Source organism: Triticum aestivum, chromosome 4A (assembly GCF_018294505.1).
Source record: "Triticum aestivum cultivar Chinese Spring chromosome 4A, IWGSC CS RefSeq v2.1, whole genome shotgun sequence".
NCBI classification, from domain to species: Eukaryota; Viridiplantae; Streptophyta; class Magnoliopsida; order Poales; family Poaceae; genus Triticum; species Triticum aestivum.
The window spans coordinates 709,918,923-709,927,979 of NC_057803.1; positions in this window are offsets into that span (position 1 = coordinate 709,918,923).

Sequence of the window (9,057 nt, forward strand, 5' to 3'; positions counted from 1 at the left end):
TGCTAAGACAAACAGTCCATGGTTGCCAAATCGTGTACATGAGTCATAATGTGTAGGAGCAAGAGATGAATTGCTCAAAAAAAGAGAAATGGACAAAACAACAGCTGATGATCCTGCTAGAAATTAGTTAAAACATTAACTTTTTGCCTTTTTCGAATATCTTGTATGATCATGCATTCCTGCTAGAAATTAGTTCATTGGAGCCAAGGCATTCAAATGCCAACATTACCATAATACATCACTTGTAATCATCAGCTACAACAGAACACATCATGCCGTGTGTAATTGGCACAATTTCTGTCATATATGGTAAACCTGCTCCAGAATAACACACTGATGTGAATCCATTGAAAATACATTTTCTGGCTGTCATCGCTATTAAAAAAACAGAGCCAAACAGAAGATACTATTACATTGCCAATCAAAGCATGTCATTCATATAGGCCACAGCCTGTGCATAGAAGTAGACGATACATACATGATCTAATGAGTGACAAGTCTGTCATACTGATGGTGAGCAGAGTGACTTCTTCAACGGGCGTTCCAGCTCATCGCGATCCGGTTTCTGCTACTGCACGACATGGAGGTACACATGGTTCTCCATCTTCTCGAAGTTCCATGGCACATGCTCCCTCCAGAATCCCTGGAACGAGTTCATGTCCACGTACAACCCCCATCCGACCTCTACACAGTACACACATACACAAAAAGAAACAATTCGTGCTATAATTTGTTTAGCTGTAATCAATGATTGTGGCCGCAGTTAGCAAGAAAGAAGATGTAATCAGTGCAGATAAACAAGATAGACCAACCTTTTAGCAGATTCTTCGCACCATATGGGCAAGTTCCTAGATTGCAATAACACCATAATTAGGAAAATCTGATAAACAAATTGCACAACTAATTGGCCATTTCACAAATAATCAGCCAAATATGATGTCTTCCTTATTATAGGAATCCAAGCCATCTATAGGACATATACAACCAATAATTGCTAGAGTAGATGTACAGTCACGTTCTTGTTCAAAGATCCTCACTACTCTACTCCAACACATGGCATAGGTAATAAAATTTCATCTAATTTAAATCTCAGACATCTTGATGACATAATTAATTTGATACATAATTCAAGCTTAACTCTTAACCTTCTGTTGTTCAGTTGACTTCTCCTCACTATCATCACTTTCACTCTCAAAGTGAAAGATTTCTGTAAACAGTAAAAATGTGTCATGATTATGAGAAGTATCAGCACATCGACTCAACATGATTAAAGATTCTAATCCTATTTTAGATTAAAAAAATCAGTTGAAGCTCACAGGAATCTATTCTTTCAGTGGAAGGTAACTAACTTCCTCACACCTGTCTAGAGACACCTGAATCTATAGGTAAACTATCCTATGCTTATGATTTTAGAGTTTATAGTATATTCCATAATAATTTATTTGTATTGCTTAACCAATGGCTCAGAGTTTTCACTTTGATCCAATAATGCCGGATTCCTCAGGCTGTAGTGGTAAATGCTAGAATTTAAAACATTCTAACGCTTGAACATAACGAAGTCGGATATCTAATAGGTAAGTCATATAACCTAGCCTTGGGTACAACCACCCTGCGATACTGGGATCAACCTCTGTGGTAGCAAAGTCCATCCATTGCTCAACACGCGCCGGCAAGAATTATTAACAAGTAAGCACTAAAACTTGCTCAACTATGATGATAGGAGTACTTCTTATATTACTCACATATTCAATAAGAGAACCACCCCATAGCAGGTTGTCACCCTTTGAGCGAGCAACTGAAGGAAGAAAAGAAAATAGTGGTTAATTTAGGCAGTGTGGAATCAGTAAGACTTGGATTCAACTATATACCATAGCGTGCAATAGCCTTGCTCTAAGAAACAGCAACATCGGGAGTGTCAAGAACAGGAACCTGGGAATAAAAATTAGTCCCTTGCTCGCTGACTCACTGTATATTGAACAAATCTGTTGAGTCTAATTCGTGTACCAAGCCAGCCTACCTTGATGACATTGGTGTAGGAGTCAAACCCATTGTTGTCGACGACCTGGACGGTCTCAGCCGGCAGCAAGCCCAGGCTGTGGCCGTTGTAGTGGAAGAAGAGGGAGTCCCCGGGTCTCGCGCACCCGACGAGCCGTGCATCGTTGCGTAGCGGGAGGAGAAGGAAGACTCGCAGTGCAAGGGATAGAGCGTGGAGGCTTCGGCTCCGGCTGTCCCACGGCGGCTCCCGCCGCGGAGGCTCCCACCTACGGCGGCTCCGGCGAGAGGCTCCCACCCGTTGCGGCTCCGCTGTCCCATGGTGGCTCCCGCGGCGGGGGCGAGTGGCGGAGGCGGAGTGGCGGCGGCCACGCTGCGGCGGGGCGGCTCCGGCGGCAGGGGAGGCTCCCGGCGAGCCGCGAGCCCACGACTGGGGAGGAGGAGGAGGTCGTGCGGCTGGGGAGGCTCCCGGCGACCCGCGACCGCTTCCCGTGCCTCCGGCGGCGCGAGGAGGCGGTGAAGGGTGCGGCTGCGGGAGGCGAACGGCGCGGCTGCGGGAGGAGGCGGAGGTCGTGCGGGAGAAGGAGGATTCGTGCGAGCGGGCGGTTTCCTTTTTTTTTACTGCGGGGCATCGATAGACTGTGGCTTATTGCGTGGTTGATAGCGTTAGTAGATGTTAACCCAATGGCATGATGGGTAATTAATTAAAGTAATGGCATGGTGGGTAATTAAACTGTAAAACGCGTTTAGTATGCTGGAAGGATGTAGACCATCAGATTGCAGGTTTCGATGGATAGGATGATCTGGTTCTTCGCCCTCTCTTGCTTTTATAGTGGTAGTAGATAATCCTATGTACCCTAAAAACGTCGAAAATCAAGATAGATCGGGAGTTCCGCCGCCGCAAGCCTCTGTAGCCATCAGAAACCTCTCGGAGCCTTTCCCGGCAACCTGCCGGAGGGGGGGGTCCTTCACCGGTGGCCATCTTCATCATCCCGGTGCTATCCATGACGAGGAGGGAGTAGTTCACCCTCGGGGCTGAGGGTATGTACCAGTAGCTATGTGTTTGATCTCTCTCTCTCGTGTTCCCTCTATGTCACGATCTTGATGTATCTCGAGCTTTGTTATTATAGTTGGATCTTATGATGTTTCTCCCCCTCTACTCCCTTGTGATGAATTGAGTTTTCCCTTCGAAGTTATCTTATCGGATTGAGTCTTTTATGAGAACACTTGATGTATGTCTTGTTGTGCTTATCTGTGGTGACAATGGGATATCATGTGCCACTTGATGTATGTTTTGGTGACCAACTTGCGGGTTCCGCCCATGAACCTAGGCATAGGGGTTGGCACACGTTCTTGACTCTCCGGTAGAAACTTTAGGACACTCTTTGAAGTACTTTGTGTTGGTTGAATAGATGAATCTGAGTTTGTGTGATGCATATCGTATAATCATGCCCACGGATACTTGAGGTGACAATGGAGTATCTAGGTGACATTAGGGTTTTGGTTGATTTGTGTCTTAAGGTACTATTCTAGTACGAACTCTTGAATAGATTGATCCATAATCTCTTCGTTTGTTCTCCGCTATTAGTGTCTTTGGAGTGACTCTTTGTTGCATATTGAGGGATTGTTATATGATCTATCTATGTTATTATTGTTGAGAGAACTTGCACTAGTGAAAGTATGAACCCTAGGTCTTGTTTCCTATCATTGCAATACCGTTTACGCTCATTTTTATTGCTTGCTACCTTGCTGTTTTTATAATTTCAGATTACAAATACCTTTATCTACCATCCATATTGCACTTGTATCACCATCTCTTCGCCGAACTAGTGCACCTATACAATCTACCATTGTATTGGGTGTGTTGGGGACACAAGAGGCTCTTTGTTATTTGGTTGCAGGGTTGTTTGAGAGAGACCATCTTCATCCTACGCCTCCTATGGATTGATAAACCTTAGGTCATCCACTTGAGGGAAATTTGCTACTGTCCTACAAACTTGTGCACTTGTAGGCCCAACAACGTCTACAAGAAGAAGGTTGCATAGTAGACATCAATCGCTCCCGAAGGTTTCATTTCGTTTGGACTCTGTTTGATATCCCTTTCTATCGATATACTGAAATAGGCAAAAAAACAGCAATTCGGGCTAGGCCTCCGGTTAGTAGGTTAGTCCCAAAAATGATATAGAAGTGTAAAGTGAAGCCCATAAACATCCAAAATAGGTAATATAATAGCATGGAACAATCGAAAATTATAGATACGTTGGAGACGTATCACAAGACACGTATTGTATTGTTGCCATCGAGGATAAAAAGATGGGGGTTTTATCATATTGCTTGAGTTTATCCCTCTACGTCATGTCATCTTGCCTAATGCGTTACTCTGTTCTTATGAACTTAATACTCTAGTGAAGGAAATATGCCCTAGAGGCAATAATAAAGTTATTATTGCTTTCCTTATTTCATGATAAATGTTTGTTATTCATGTTAGAATTGTATTAACCGGAAACTTAGTACATGTGTGAATACATAGACAAACAGAGTGTCACTAGTATGCCTCTACTTGACTAGCTCGTTGAATCAAAGATGGTTAAGTTTCCTAGCCATAGACATGAGTTGTCATTTGATTAACGGGATCACATCATTAGAGAATGATGTGATTGACTTGACCCATTCCGTTAGCTTAGCACTTGATCGTTTAGTATATTGCTATTGCTTTCTTCATGACTTATACATGTTCCTATGACTATGAGATTATGCAACTCCCTAATACCGTAGGAACACTTTGTGTGCTACCAAACATCACAACGTAACTGGGTGATTATAAAGGTGCTCTACATGTGTCTCCGATGGTACTTATTGAGTTGGCATAAATCGAGATTAGGATTTGTCACTCCGATTGTCGGAGGGTATCTCTGGGCCCTCTCGGTAATGCACATCACTATAAGCCTTGCAAGCAATGTGACTAATGAGTTAGTTGCGGGATGATGCATTATGGAACGAGTAAAGAGACTTGACGGTAACGAGATTGAGCTAGGTATTGAGATACCGACGATCGAATCTCGGGCAAGTAACATACCAATGAGAAAGGGAACAACGTATGTTGTTACACGGTTTGACCGATAAAGATCTTCGTAGAATATGTAGGAGCCAATATGAGCATCCAGGTTCCGCTATTGGTTATTGACCAGAAATGAGTCTCGGTCATGTCTACATAGTTCTCAAACCCGTAGGGTCCGCGCGCTTAACGTTCTGTGATGATTTGTATTATGAGTTATGTGATTTGATGACCGAAGTTTGTTCGGAGTCCTGAATGAGGTCAGGGACATGACGAGGAGTCTCGAAATGGTCGAGCCGTAAAGATCGATATATTGGAAGGCTATATTCAGACATCGGAAAGATTCTGAGTGGTTCGGGTATTTATTGGAGTACCGGAGAGTTACGGGAATTTGCCGGGAGAAGTATTGGGCCTTATTGGGCCATACGGGAAAGAGAGAGGGACTGCCTAGGGAAGGCCGCGCGCCCCCAAAGGCCTGGTCCGAATTGGACTAGAGGGAGGGGTGGCGCCCCCTCCTTCCTTCTCTTCTCTCTTCCCTTTCCTTCTCTCCTACTCCTACTACTTGGAAAGGGGGGAACCCTACTCCCGGTGGGAGTAGGACTCCCCAGGGCGCGCCATAGTAGAGGGCTGGCCCTCCCCCTACTCCACTCCTTTATATATGTGGCCAGGGGGCACCCCATAGACACACAAGTTGATCATTGATCTCTTAGCCGTGTGCGGTGCCCCCCTCCACCATAATCCACCTCGGTCATATCGTCCTAGTGCTTAGGCGAAGCCCTACGCTGGTAGCTTCATCATCATCGTCATCACGCCATCGTGCTGACGAAACTCTCCTTCGACACTCTGCTGGATCGGAGTTCATGGGACGTCACCGAGCTGAACGTGTGCAGATCGCAGAGGTGCCGTACATTCGGTACTAGGATCGGTCGATGTGAAAACGTACGGCTACATCATCCGCGTTGTCATAACGCTTCCGCATTTGGTCTACGAGGGTACGTGGACAACACTCTCCCCTCTCATTGCTATGCATCACCATGATCTTGCGTGTGCGTAGGAAATTTTTGAAATTACCACGTTCCCCAACAGTGGCAACCGAGCCAGGTTTATGCGTAGATGTTATATGCACGAGTAGAACACAAGTGAGTTGTGGTCGATACAAGTCATACTGCTTACCAGCATTTCATACTTTGATTCGGCGGTATTGTTGGATGAAGCGGCCCGGACCGACATTACGCGTACGCTTACGCGAGACTGGTTCTACCGACGTGCTTCGCACATAGGTGGCTGGCGGGTGTCAGTTTCTCCAATTTTAGTTGAATCGAGTGTGGCTACGCCCAGTCCTTGTGAAGGTTAAAACAACACATACTTGACGAAATATCGTTGTGGTTTTGATGTATAGGTAAGAACTGTTCTTGCTTAGCCCGTAGCAGCCACGTAAAACTTGCAACAACAAAGTAGATGACGTCTAACTTGTTTTTGCAGGGCATGCTGTGATGTGATATGGTCAAGACATGATGCTAAATTTTATTGTATGAGATGATCTTGTTTTGTAACAAAGTTATCGGCAACTGGCAGAAGCCATATGGTTGTCGCTTTATTGTATAAAATGCAATCGCCATGTAATTGCTTTACTTTATCACTAAGCGGTAGCGATAGTCTTAGAAACAATAGTTGGCGAGACAACAACGATGCTACGGTGGAGATCAAGGTGTCGCGCCGGTGACGATGGTGATCATGATGGTGCTTTGGAGATGGAAATCAAAGGCACAAGATGATGATGGCTATATCATATCACTTATATTGATCGCATGTGATGTTTATCTTTATGCATCTTATTTTGCTTAGATCGACGGTAGCATTATAAGATGATCTCTCACTAAATTTCAAGGTATAAGTGTTCTCCCTGAGTATGCATCATTGCGACAGTTCTTCGTGCTGAGACACCACATGATGATCGGGTGTGATAAGCTCTACGTTCACATACAACAGATGCAAGCCAGTTTTGAGCACGCAGAATACTCGGGTTAAACTTGGCGAGCCTAGCATATGCAGATATGGCCTCGGAACACTGGAGCGTGAGAAAATTACAAACTGTTAAAAAGAGTACAAGTTGTTGGGTCGGTTACATAATCTCTAGCATACATACAAAAATGGACAGAAGGGTGCAATGAAGCGAACATTGGATTAAAAGTTTATACACTTCATAAAGTGCAAATAACCAGATTTTCAAGCCTGATAGCTGTCAGCGCGTATTTATCCTCATGTGATTGTTCCCTTCCACTTATCCACTTCGCTCATGATGTCGAACGCCGAAAAGTATCATAGATACCAATAAACTGTGTTATCTATCATTCATTCCCGTTTCATAAGGCACCTTCAACAACACAACGAAAATGTGAATTTCATCAGACTTGATTAGCATATTATAGGCACATTTGATTTATTTCACTAAATCTGACATGCCAAGTATTTCTCATATTATTTTTGACTAAAAAAATGAGAAATACTTGGCAAGCTTTACTTGAGGTTAGTGAATTGGTTTTGCATTAATTTTCTGTACATTCAAAGTCTTCGGCTCCCCTCATATTTTTAGCATTCACTTGATATGGCGATCAAATAGCACGGTAACAATTACTAGAATATTATCTGGTCCCTCAGACCATGCATAGTAAAGCTACCAAGCATCTGGAGACTAAGGCATAGCCTAGTGGTGGGAAGGGGCTGATGCCTTCCCACCCACCCAGGTTCAAGGCATGGTACTTGCAATTTGGGTTTGTTGCACCAATTATACTGTAGGGGTTCCCTTACAGTCTTTCTGTAAAAAAAAAGCTACCAAGCATCGATGATGAACTCTTTATACTCTTTATAAAGAAGAGGACACAACGTTCAAATCACGAACCTTCCTTTCAATTGAATTCTGCATTCACAAGATGAGATCATGAGCCTTCCATGTATTTGAACTATAACATATGGCCAAGTATACAATACTTTAATACCACTACTAGGAAAAAGCCTACTAATGGCGCACCGGTTTTGCCTACTAATGGCGCACTACCGGTGCGCCATTACTATCACGCCATTAGTATTTTTTACTAATGGCGCACCACTGGTGCGCCATTAGTATCTGGTATACTAATGGCGCATCACGCAGTGCGCCATTAGTATAGCCCACGGTGCGCCATTAGTATACTGATACTAATGGCGCACCACATAGAAGTGCGCCATTAGTAACATTTTTTTTCAATTTTTTTCAGAATTTTTTTAAAAAAAAATTCAATTTTTTTTCATTTTTTTCTTAATCTTCGGTCACTATGGCTTAATCTCAGGTCAATATGCTTAAACTCAAGTCAAATCACACTCCGTGGTCAAACTTCCCAAAAGGTCACCCATCCTCACACTACTCCAGCCCAAGCACGCTTAACTTTAGAGTTCCATCCAACCCCAGCAACAGCTCACTTCACAGGCACTTGTTGATATATCTAGCATATCAATCCTATTATACCTTGTTGATGTTTAGGACTTTGTTCATGTTCATGACTATGATGAAATTTTGAAAAATATTTCAAACTTCCCGGTCATATTGCGTATCATTTTTTGAAAACAATTAAAATAAATTCAAAATCAATTTTTTTTGAATTTTTTTGCCTCTAGATCTTGAAAGCCCCGTAACTGTTTTTCTGTTAGGTTTTTGGGGATTTTGAAAATGTTTAACGGGGTTCGCCCGGTTAAATTCAGATGCAACTTTTCGAGTAGATGATTTTTCATATATAAAACTTTTTAATCCGAGTTCGTATGCAAAAGTTATGCCCATTTTACAAATTTCCAGAGAGATTTTGCAAATAAAGTCGAAATTTATATTTGTAAATTTTCCCAACAACTAGACCACATATCACATGGGAAACTTATTTTCTTTTATTTTTTTTGACATTTTTATCATTTTTTTAATTTTTTTAAACTAAAAAGGCGGTCCACCGGGGGGATGCATTCGGTGGAAGCTGGGCAAACTAGTA